The 12,898-nt window shown below is 44.1% G+C and overlaps 2 long non-coding RNA genes across 2 annotated transcripts; both read left to right on the forward strand.

Annotated features, from left to right (window-relative positions):
• Positions 1-768: 768 nt before the first annotated feature.
• LOC116685822 (uncharacterized) lies at positions 769-12,521 on the forward strand. Its single transcript, XR_004331059.1, has 4 exons — positions 769-841; positions 938-990; positions 1,817-1,820; positions 12,512-12,521. It is a non-coding gene; the product is annotated as an uncharacterized LOC116685822 (long non-coding RNA).
• On the forward strand, positions 4,306-4,596 carry LOC116685821 (uncharacterized). The gene is made up of 3 exons (XR_004331058.1): positions 4,306-4,327; positions 4,401-4,510; positions 4,582-4,596. It is a non-coding gene; the product is annotated as an uncharacterized LOC116685821 (long non-coding RNA).
• Positions 12,522-12,898: the final 377 nt, after the last annotated feature.

Genomic DNA, 12,898 nt, shown 5'->3' on the forward strand with positions numbered 1-12,898 from the left:
AGTACTGCACCACCAGGCTGAGTGTGGTCCGAGATGTGGTTCTCGAATAATTGTAAATAACACAATATGTATACAGTAGCCTACTCATAAAAAAGGCAAAACTGTATGCAGAGTATGCAGTGCAATGTAGTGCAAACTGGCCATTGGTGTAATATCTATCTATCTATCTATCTATCTATCTATCTATCTATCTATCTATCTATCTATCTATCTATCTATCTATCTATCTGTCTGTCTGTCTGTCTGTCTGTCCTGTCCTATCTGTCTATCTATCTATTTATCTAAGTTTCTCTTTAGTGTGTAGCTTCATTCCATTAGAAAGACAACGTCGTCCTCTCTGGCCAATAATTATGTACAGGTAATTCTACAATAATAAATTAAATTTTTTATTTCTTTAAATTTAGAAACATTTTCTAATGTCTTATTAGTACATTTGCTGCTCATAATATCAATAAAAGTTAAATTAAAACCAGGAACTTCATTACATTCAGTACATTCAGTACATTCAGTACATTCTGGCCAAACTGCTGTCTCTACACACCAGTTTTTAAAAGTCAGGCTATTCACCGACCAATCAGAGGCCCTCAGGTGTTACATCCACATGTGTAGCTCATTAGCATTCAGGGTTTCTTTCAATCAGTTGATTAGAGTGGCCTTTGACTCTCAGGGTAGACTTATAAAAGCTGGTGTGTAGCAGACAGCACCACGTCGTGCCAGTTAGGCCAGGATACAAGCAAGTGGTTCATTTTAGCTTGGTTGGTTAGCAGTGTAGTTTCGCTAGCAGCTAGGCTAGCTTTAGACACTGCCACATCAGTGGCTATGGCTTTTGGATTTGTCTCAGGTAAGTTGCAGGGTCATGGTCATTTACAAGCTGATGGTTGCCATTAGTGCACCTTATGGTTTCAATTTGTTTTAATACATTATTTTGTCTCAACAGTGTGACCTTGCTCCTGTCTGTGTGGACAACTGCAAAATGTGATATTCCCAGTGGTAAGAACTAAAAACTCTGCTTAACACCTGCCTGTTAGTCCTTGGTGCAATATTCAATTTGAACCCATTTGTTCATGCGAGTTCATATGGAGTGTCGTGATCGTTACTTCATGATAGCTGTGATCTCTCCTACTCTGGGGATGAACCTTCCTTTGAGGCGTTGGTAAGTCCTCACAGCATTACAAGCTAGGGGTCAGAACCATGTGGGATCACACCCATGAGTTACCTAGATATTTAACTTATTTGTAAGTTTTCTTAAGACTGGCCTGGCAGGTTTTACTTTGAGTAAATCTGACCAATTAAACCCAAGTATTCACTGAATAGAGTGAAACTGTTGAGCAGACTAACACTAGGGACTTGTCTTTCAGATGAGATGGGTGTGTACCCACACATAAGATATGCAGCAAAGTGTGGCACAGTGTCAGTGTTGTCCCTGCATTGGAACATCTGGAGCTCAGAGCTCTTACTTCAGCTGCAACACCGACAACAGGTCCGTGCAAAGGGCTACAAACAGTTTTGGGTTATTCAACAATAGTGTACCCTTTTTTAGGACACATGTTCTCATACTTGATATACTGATATTTCAGGAGGATGAAGTATTCACTTCCCTTCAACCTGATTGTGACACACAAAGAAAGGAGTCACCTATGCTTGAACAAAACCTGTTCTCCCCTCTTCCCTGGTCTCCAGAGAGGTCACCTGTGAGGTCAACTACATGGAAGTAAGCTTGGTTGTATCTTATATGTGTATTTCCAAATTTGCTCTAACCCTGGTTTCTTTGTAGGTGTCTATGAGGAGTGATATGGCCTGTCCACCTGGGATAAAGAAGGGTGACTGGGGTGCTAGTTTCAAAAGGGTATGTTTGACATGTATTCTGGGAACTTGTGACATCCGTCATTTGCAGTTGGATAACTATGATACAATCAATTCGTATATACAATTAAATGTTTGACTATGTGCTTTATTCAGGCCTATCCTCAGCCACTTCAGATTGGCAGGTGATGTTTCAGACGCGCAGCTGGGGGTTTTGCCGATTAGCCTCAACACGCTAAGATGCATGGCTATACATTTGACTTGACATGGAAGGCTTGTTTTCGTACTCCGTATGGACAACCTGAATCATACACACTGAGGTAACACTGATGCAGAGTTTAGTGCATCTAGTCCATGTCTTTTGAAATTCCAGACAGTGTTTTACTACAGTAAAGCATTAGTACAAAGCAGTTGATCATTCATTGCCCCCCCCCAGGTGAATGGTGTTCCAGTAGAGGTGGTCCATGCAACCTGTTGTCCCGACTAGCTGGGTTTCAGTTGGGTTGACCTGGTGCTGCTTGTTCCATGCGTCAGTATTACACTTTTGTTGTGGCTTTCTTTTTCCCTCTGACATACAGCAAATCTAATACTGGTGTAATGTCTCTCCAGATAAAGGATCATATGACAACAGTAGCTACATCATGTGGAGTCTTCTGAGGTCTGCATCCATGGGTGTCAATCTAAACCAGATGCAGGTCAACTTGGGTAAATGGTGAACTTGTGGAGCGCCAGTTGCAGAGAAGAGAGGCTACATTGTGAAGCAGCACAACTCCACAGTTGAGATCAGCATCCCCTATAAGGCTGAAGGAGGATACGAAGGTCAGGAGCCAGGGTTATTTTTTCATAAACACGTTTTCAATAGAGGACTTTTGCTCAATTAACATTTAAATTTCCTGAGACCTTCTTTTCACAGAGCATCGTTGTCTGGGACCTCTACAATTCTCATCTTTCATCTCTACTTGGACAATCTCAGTGGATGAGGGTCATGGTGACACCAGACTTCGCATTCACAGGACACTGGCCACCCCTGCTGCATCCGTATTTTCACTGAAAACAGTAAGTCTAACCAGGCACTTGTAAGAGGCTGAAGCTTCTTGACAAGTCATTTCTAAGGCCACTACATGGCATCCTTTTAGAAATGATTATTGCAATTCATGTATTAACCATTGACAGAGGGCCATCTAGTACCTTAGAAAATAAGACACTAGTGCAAAAGCTTCATTCAGCCATCACAAGGCACTTGCCAAGTTGAAGAAAAAGAATCTGAATGGCTTTTTTTCAGGAACGTTCTGAGGAGCGCACATTCACTGTCTACCTCGGGATGTCCCAGAAGACGTTGAGTTGGTTGCAGTAATTTGAATGGACGGATTTTAAGTTCCCTTCACAATCAAGCAGCCACAACATCACAAAGTGTTTTGTTCCCAACCACACTCATGGCTACGTTTGAAGGTGCCTTTGTGATACTGTTGTCATGCAGCAGGTAAAAGGGCTTTGCAGTTGTATTGCTGGTTCTTGGACACTTTCATCTGCTTGAATCAACTTTTTTTTTTTTTGTGTCTTTAGTTAATCAAAGAGCAACTTCAGCACCGGCTGGACATCACCTACACCCTGACTGTTCTGCCTGAAAATGAGCCCTTTTACCAACTAGCTCCTTGATGGTGGTAACAGATGCCTGTAAGTCATTTATTTAGTTTTGACTTTGTCAATCTGCTAAATGAGCAGAGTAACTCATTGTGTTGTCTTCACGCTCCTCCAGCCTTTGATGCTGTCTGTTCTGAGTCTGGCATCAGCTTTAACTGGACCACCGGCCTATTGACTCCCTGTGGGAGATCAGTATAGGCTCAGAGCTGCTGACATCAGCTGGCAGCCAAGTACGGCTACATCATGAGCAACATAGCCGAGACTGCTGCTCGAGTGCCTCTTACTAGGCTACAAGTACAGGTGAGATGACACTAGAGCATCAACACTTGTGTTTTAAGGGATGGATTTCATTGGACATCAGTCAATACCTGCAGTGTTTTTAGACATTACTTTAAAGGACTTCTTGGCACTTTTGAGCTCCTCATGCGGAATGGGGAAACGGAGGTCAAATTTCAACTGTCAAGACTTGTCATTTCTCTGCTACTGAACTCATTGTTAAGGAGATTTATTTAAACTAAGATCCCCATTGTTTGACACAGTGCTAAAACTCCGTTCTCTGCAGTGTGTTCGGCTGATGGCAGGATAACTGTGGTGGCTGACTTTGTCTCGGCCATCACAGTGAGGAGTCCTGCTAGAATCAACTCTGTAGACAAAAACTGTAGACCCAAGAGATGGCGGCACCAGGGCTCTTTCTCTTTTCCAATAAACAGCTGTGGATCCAATATCAAGGTATACTTGAACTGAACTCATTACTTTTATATCTGTGATAAGCCCCAAATGTTGTGCTTGGTTTCTCCAGCTGGCAAGGAGTCTGTGACTTACAAAAGAGTTCTTCCTCAGCAAGGTTGAATGCACAAACTGACTCCAGCAATGATTTCGACAGGTAGTTTCAACCCAACTATTTTGGTTAATACAACTCCTCAACTTAATAAACATTCTTCAATTTTGTCCTGCAGGGTGACAATCCAGTGTACATATGCTCTGGCTGGACTACTCTCCGTATACAGGTTTCAGTCTGACACAGCTGGTGTTGGCCGTATTGTGCATTCTGCACACTCCACTGAAGGTTGGTGTGTACCTGTTAACTAAACTTATCCTACTATATATCATATGCCGACATCTGTCTGGTCTCTCTAGGTCTACTGGTCCCCCACCATCAAGCCCCCTACGTGCCTCAAACTTTATCCACTCAAAGAAATGTTTCAGCTGAACCTGCTCACCAGCCTGCTCAGTATTTTAATGTATCCAGCTTTCCAAACATGTCTCTACACCACTAGCATCCCGGGGAAAGCTCTAGCGTTCGAGGCACTGTTGCTAGCATCTCAAGCACAGTCACTCGATTCCAGGCACTGTATCAATCACCACTTCTAGCACATCTCTAGCTTTCCAGGCACTGTCACTAGCATCTCCAGCACTGTCCTCTAGCTTTCCGCACAGTCTCTAGCAACATCTCGCATACCAGGCACTATTGCTAGCGTTCCAGGCACTGTATCACCCACTCCTCTAGCAACATCACTAACATTCCAGGCCCTGTGTTGGCATCTCGAGCATTGTCTCTAGCATTCAGGCATTAGATCAAGCAACATCTCTAGCATCCTGCACCAACTCTAGCAACATCTCAAGCATACCAGGCACCATTGCTAGCATTCTGGGCCCAGTTTCTAGCACCGTCGCTAGATTCCAGCACAATTACTAGCATTCCAGGCACTGCCTCTACACTTCCAGGCACTGTATCAGCACAGCCTTGAGCAACATCTCTAGCATACCAGGCACTGTTGCTAGCATTCCAGCACAGGCTTGAGCAACAGCTCTAGCATTCCAGGCACTGCCGCTAGCATGCCAGGCACAATCTCTAGCACATCGGTAGCATGCCGGCTTAGCACAATTGCTAGCGTTCCGGCACTGTCTCTAGCATCTCAACACCGTCACTAGCGTTCCAGGCACTGTATCAATCACCGGCTCTAGCCAACATCTCTAGCTTTCCAGGCACCATTGCTAAATTCCAGGCACAGGCTTGAGCACAGTTGCTAGCATACCAGGTACTCATCTCAAGCAACGTCTCTAGCGTTCCAGGCACTGTCACTAGCCCTCCAGCACTGTCTCTAGCGTTCCAGGCACAGTCTCTAGCAACATCTCTAGCATACCAGGCACCATTGCTAGCGTTCCAGAACTGTACAACCACCGCCTCTAGCAACATCACTAACATTCCAGGCACAGGCCTGAGCACAGTTGCTAGCATCTCCGCACTGTTTGTGGCATCTCAAGCACTGTCCTAGCATTCAGGGTACTAGATCAAGCACCGTCTCTAGCTACCAGCCACCATCGCTAGCATGTCAGCACAGTTGCTAGTGTTCCGGGCCCTGTCTCTGCACCGTGCTAGCATTCCAGCGTGTCTCTAGCATCTCAAGCACCACTAGGGTTCCAGGCACTGTCTCAAAGAAATAATATTAAGCCCACTACAGTGCTTCAACACCATTGTCCACTACCAGATGCCCCGCAGATGTTTTGCAGCAACCGCTTTCCAGCCTTCTGAGTCCAAAGCCTCCAGCTATCCAATCGATGTCTCAAAGGAAGTAACCATTAAGCCCCTACAGCGCTTCAAACCCTAGTGGCCACTACCAGATGCACCAGAAGATGCTTTTCAATGCAACCTGCTTTCCAGCCTTCCCTCAGTACTCAAAGTATCTGGCCCTCCAAACGATTCTCAAAGAAAGTATCAGCTTTCAAACCACTGTCTCACAGCAGTATCCAGCTTTTTAACGATGTCTCTAAGAAATTATCTGACTTTTTAATGATGTCTCAACACGCGTCCGCGTTTTTAAATGATGGCTCAATGACAGCATCTGGCTTTGTAAGATACAAGAGGTAAGTAGTTTTATCGAACTTTTTTCATTATTTGGTTACCTGAAGTTTTGGTAATTGGTCCTTGTGTCCATCTTGTTTAACTTGTCTCCACAGGAGCCAGAGGTCATCAACGCTAAAGTGACTCTGTGATTGGGACAGAGTTTTAAATGTGAACTTCAATAATTTGTACCTTATGCTCCTTGACTGGTCTTGAGACTACATAAAAATGTATGTTGCCTGAAATTGCTCAAAGATTATGTTGCGAACTTGAATTAGCGCAGGATCCTTGAGCTGCTAGTTTGGTCTCAGCCTGAGGGTTTAAGACCCGCCTCAATGTAAACTTTGAGTGCTGTATAAAGTTAGTGCTTTACATGGTGAGGAAGGACGTTTCCTGACGGCATGCCAAGTAACATAAGACCAACGTTAGACATGTTTAAAAGGCTTGCATCAACCTCTTAGTTTTTGAGTTGCTGTTAAGAGACTGAGCCCTACCTCAGGCTGTGCTCCAGCAGCTCTTAGAGGAGCTGCAAGGTAACTGGAGTGAATCTTGAAGTGTGGTCTAAAATGTCTGCCAAAGGACTAAGTTTAAATATGCCTTTGGCAAAAATTGTTTATAACATCTCAACCAACTTCTAACCATTAGAGGCTGATATGAATCTAGTCTGAGTATGTTTTAGAGTTGCTAATTTGTGCATGCTGAAAGTTTTCCAGTAAGTGAAAGTATTTTTAGATATTCAATCACTTGGACCATTTCCTGATCTCACCCTACTTATAACCAGATAATCACCGTGTCAAATTCTCAAAGCCTTCATTGATGCAAAATGACACTGATAAGCCTATTGTCGTGGCGGCGGCATTTCTCTTCCTGGTAGATTAGCTTGATAGGCTTGTGGAGCAGCCAGTTGCAGAGAAGAGAGGCTACATTGTGAAGCAGCACCAACTCCACGTTGAGATCAGCATCCCCTATAGAGGCTGAAGGAGGATACAGGAAGTTCAGGAGCCAGGTTATTTTTCATTAACATTTTTCAAGTGTAGAGGACTTTTGAGCCAATTAAACAATTTAATTTCCTGAGACCTTCTTTCACAGAGCATCGTGTCTGGGAACCTCTACGAATTCTCAATCTTTCATCTCTACTTGGAGCAAATCTCGAGTGGATGAGGGTCATGGTGACACCAGACTTCGCATTCACAGGACACTGGCCACTCCCCTGCTGCCATGCCGTATTTTCACTGAAAACGTAAGTCTAACCAGGCCTTGTAGAGATGGCTGAGATTCTTGAACAAGTGTCATTTTCTAAGGCCACTACATGGCATCCTTTTGAAAATGAGTTATTGCAATTCAGTGTATTAACCAGTTGAACAGAGGGCCTCTAGTACACTTAGAAAATAAGCCACTAGTGCACAAAGCTTCATTCAGCCATCACAAGGCACTTGCCAAGTTGAAGAAAAAAAGAATCGGAATGGCTTTTGTTTCAGGAACCGTTCTGAGGAGCGCACATTCACTGTCTACCTCGGGATGTCCCAGAAGACGTTGAGTTGGTTGCAGTTAATTTGAATGGACGGATTTTACAGTTCCCTTTACAATGCAAGCAGCCACAACACACAGAAGTGTTTGTTCACAACCACACTCATGGCTACGTTCTGAAGGTGCCTTTTGATGACTGTTGTCATGCAGCAGGTAAAAGGGCTTTGCAGTTGTATTGGTCTGGTTTACTTGAACTTCATCCTGCTGAACAACTTTTTTTTTTTTTGTGTCCTTTAGTTAATCAAAGATGCAACTATTCAGCCGCGTCTGACATCAACTACACCCTGACTGTTCTGCTGAAAATGGAGCCCTTTTACCAACTAGCATCCGTGATGGTGGTAACCGATGCCTGTAAGTCATTTATTTAGTTTTAGACTTTGTCAATCATGCTAATACATGAAGCAGAGTAACTCATTGTGTTGTCTTCACGGCTCCTCCAGCCTTTGATGCTGTCTGTTCTGAGTCTGGCATCAGCTTTAAACTGGACCACCGGCCTATTGACTCCCTGTGGGAGATCAGTATAGGCTCAGAGCTGCTGACATCAGAGCTGGCAGCCAAGTACGGCTACATCATGAGCAACAATAGCCAGAGACTGCTGCTCGAGGTGCCACTCTTCACTCACGGCTACAAGTACAAGGTGAGATGACACTAGAGCATCAACACTTGTGTTTTAATGGGATGGATTATACATGGACATCAGTCAATACGCTGCATGTGTTTGTAGAACATTACTTTAAAGGACTTCGTTGGCACTTTTGAGCTCCTCATGCGGAATGGGGAAACGGAGGTCAAAATTTCAACTGTCAAGACTTGTCAGTTCTCTGCTACTGAACTCATTGGTAAGGAGATTATATTTAAACTAAGATCCCCATATGGTTGACACAAGTGCTAAAACTCCGTTCTCTGCAGTGTGTTGGCTGATGGCAGGATAACTGTGGTGGCTGACTTGTCTCTGGCCATCACAAGTGGAGGAGTTCCTGCTAGAATCAACCTGGTGAACAAAAACTGTAGACCCAAGAGATGGACGCACCAGGGCTCTTTTCTCTTTCCAATAAACAGCTTGGATCCAAAGTCAAGGTACTAATGGAACTGAACTCATTACAATTTTTATATCTGTTGATATGAGCGCCCAATGTTGTGCTTGGTTTCTCCAGCTTGGCAAGGATCTGTGACTTACAAAAACGAGATCTTCCTCAGCAAGGAGCTGAATGCACAAACTGACTCCAGCAATGATTTCGACAGGTAGCGTTTCAACCCAACTATTTTGGTTACACAACAACCTCAGCTTAATGTACATATCTTCATTTTGTCCTGCAGGGTGACATCCGTGTACATATGCTCTGGCTGACTACCTCCGTATACAGGTTTCAGTCTGACACAGCTGGTGTTGGCGTATTGTGCATTCGCACACTCCACTGAAGGTGGTGGTGTACCTGTTAAACTAAAACTTATCCAACTATATATCATAGCCGACATCTGTCTGTCTCTACTAGGTCTACTGGTCCACCATCAAGCCACTACAGTGCCTCAAACTTTATCCACTCAAAGAAATGTTTCAGCTGAACCTGCTCACCAGCCTCTGCTCAGTATTTTAATGTATCCACTTTCCAAACAATGTCTCTACACCACTAGCATCCCGGGGAAAAGCTCTACACGTTCGAGGCACTGTTGCTAGCATCTCAGCACAGTCACTAGCGTTCCAGGCACTGTATCAATCACCACTTCTAGCAACATCTCTAGCTTTCCAGGCACTGTCACTAGCATCTCCAGCACTGTCTCTAGCGTCAGGCACAGTCTCTAGCAACATCTCTAGCATACCAGGCACTATTGCTAGCGTTCCAGGCACTGTATCAACCACACTCCTCTAGCAACATCACTAATTCCAGCCCTGTTGTTGGCATCTCGAGCATTGTCTCTGCATTCAAGGCATTAGATCAAGCAACATCTCTAGCATTCCGGCACCAACTCTAGCAACATCTCAAGCATACCAACCATTGCCTAGCATTCTGAGCCCAGTTTCTAGCACCGTCGCTAGAATTCCAGGCACATTACTAGCATTCCAGCACTGCCTCTACACTTCCAGGCACTGTTCAAGCACAGCCTTGGCAACATCTCTAGCATACCAGGCACTGTTGCTAGCATTCCAGGCACAGGCTTGAGCAACAGCTCTAGCATTCCAGGCCTGCCGCAGCATGCCAGCACAATCTCTAGCAACATCGGTAGCAGCCGGCTTAAGCACAATTGCTAGCGTTCCAGGCACTTGTCCTCTAGCATCTCAAGCACCGTCACTAGCGTTCCAGGCACTGTATCATCACCGGCTCTAGCAACATCTCTAGCTTTCCAGGCACCATTGCTAGAATTCCAGGCACAGGCTTGAGCACAGTTGCTAGCATACCAGGTACTATCTCGCAACGTCTCTAGCGTTCCAGGCACTGTCACTAGCCTCTCCAGCACTGTCTCTAGCGTTCCAGGCACAGTCTCTAGCAACATCTCTAGCATACCAGGCACCATTGCTAGCGTCCAGACACTGTATCAACCCCGCCTCTAGCAACATCACTAACATTCCAGGCACAGGCCTGAGCACAGTTGTAGCATCTCCGGCACTGTTGTGGCATCTCAAGCACTGTCTCTAGCATTCAGGGTACTAGATCAAGCACCTCTCTAGCATACCAGGCACCATCGCTAGCATGTCAGCCAGTTGCTACTGTTCCGGGCCCTGTCTCTACACCGTTGCTAGCATTCCAGGCAGTGTCTCTAGCATCCTCAAGCACCACAGGGTTCCAGGCACTGTCTCAAAGAAATAATAATTAAGCCCTACAGTGTCCACACCAGTGTCCCTACCAGATGCACCCGCAGATGTTTTGCAATGCAAACCTGCTTTCCAGCCTTCTGAGTCCAAAGCCTCCAGCTATCCAATCGATGTCTCAAAGGAAGTAACCATTAAGCCCACTACAGCGCTTCAAACCCTAGTGGCCACTACCAGATGCACCAGAAGATGCTTTCAATGCAACCTGCTTTCCAGCCTTCTCCTCAGTACATCAAAGTATCTGGCCCTCCAAACGATGTCTCAAAGAAAGTATCCAGCTTTCAACCACTGTCTCACAGCAAGTATCCAGCTTTTTAAACGATGTCTCTAAGAAATTATCGACTTTTTAAATGATGTCTCAAAACGGCGTCCAGCTTTTTAAATTGTCTCAATGACAGCATCTGGGCTTTGTAAATGATCAAGAGGTAAGTTATGTTTCTCTGAACTTTTCATTATTTGGTTACCTGAAGTTTTGGTAATTGGTCTTGTGTCCACTGTTTTTACTTGTCTCCACAGGAGCCAGAGGGTCATCAACGCTAAAGTGACTCTGTGATTTGGGACAGAGTTTTAAATGTGAACTTCAATAAATTGTACCTTAAATGCTCTTGGTGGTCATTGAGACTACATAAAAATGTATGTGCCTGAATTGCTCAAAGGATGTTTGCGAACTTGATATAGGCGCAGGATCTGAGCTGCTAGTTGGTCTCAGCCTGAGGGTTTAAGACCGCACGCATTTAAATTTGAGTGCTGTTAAAAGTAGTGCTTTACATGGTGACGAAGGACGTTTCCTGACGGCAATGCCAAAGAAAATAAGACCAACGTTAGACATGTTGGTAAAAGGCTTGCATCAACCTCTTAGTTTGAGTTGCTGTGAAGAGCTGGCCCTACTAGGTCGGCTCCAGCAGCTTAGAGGAGCTGCAAGGTAACTGGGAGAGAATCTTGAAGTGTGGTCTAAAATGGTCTTGCCAAAGGACTAGAGTTGAAAATATGCCTATTGGCAAAAATTGTTTATAACATCTCAAACCCAACTTCTAACCATTTTTTAAGAGGGGCTGATATGATCTAGTCTGATTAGTTTTTTAGAGTTGCTTAATTTGTGCATTCTGAAGTTTCCAGTAAGTGAAACAGTATTTTTAGATTTCAAATCAACTTGGACCTTTCTGATCTCACCCTACTTAACCAGATAATCACCGTGTTCAAATTTCTCAAAGCCTTCATTGCATGCAAAATGACACTGATAACCTATGTCAGTGGCGTGCGGGCATTTACTTCCTTGTAGATTAGCTTGATAGGCTTTAGACCGTCAGTGTGTGTTAGACCAGGTTGTAACTTAAAACTTTTCCATTTAAAATGTAAAAGATAGATTCTGGACTGAATCTATCTGATGAATCAATTTAAAAAAAACAAGTTTGTCATGCACCAGCTTGGTTGGCGGCCATTCGATCCAAACTGTGATGGCCTCTAGTGGGCGTAGTAATTATGATGGGAACAAAGGCAGACTCGGGTACCAAAGTATAAAGAGCGGATAAAAGAACTTAAAGCGGTTGACGTTCAAGGGACCGCTCACGACTTCCTGAAACCTCCAAGTTGCCTTGGAAAGTCGAATATTCACACCGCATCATTGTAAGGGACCTCACTCTGAACAGATTTTATTTTATGTTGACACCACATTTTGCTATTTAATTCTGAGATTGTTTACATTGGATATTGAAGTTCATTAAGTAGGTGATTAAGCACGGCTGGCCCGAGTGGTATCCATGGTAACGACAGGGTGATTTAATTCTTAAATGCACTTATTAGCATATAACGTATGTTACGTAACAAATGTACTTTGTGTCAGTAGCTGAGTCTGTAGGGCAATGGGTTGGGAACCGGAGGGTTGCAGGTTCAAGTCTCCGTATGGACCAATGTACGAGTGTGGACTTGTAAAGGAGTGCAAGTTCACCTCCTGGGGCACTGCCGAGGGGCTCTTTGAGCAAGGCATTGAACCCCCTCAACCGCTCAGGGCTCAGTAGCATGTGTGTGGTATTCAAGGCCTGTGTGTAGTGTGTAATAACAAAATTGTACTTTCGCCATAGGGGATCAATAATAAGTAAAAATTATTAATATTATTAAATATTAATATTTATTTGATTGTCCTAATCAAATATTTTTTTTATTTCATTTTTTTAATTGATTTTTTTAAAGCAATTCATGATTAATTAATAAAACCGAAAGTTACAGAGTTACACAGAACAGAAACCGAAGCCGTCCATGAGATATGAGATCAACTCATTGCG

Source organism: Etheostoma spectabile, unplaced genomic scaffold (genome assembly GCF_008692095.1).
Source record: "Etheostoma spectabile isolate EspeVRDwgs_2016 unplaced genomic scaffold, UIUC_Espe_1.0 scaffold271, whole genome shotgun sequence".
Lineage (NCBI taxonomy): Eukaryota > Metazoa > Chordata > Actinopteri > Perciformes > Percidae > Etheostoma > Etheostoma spectabile.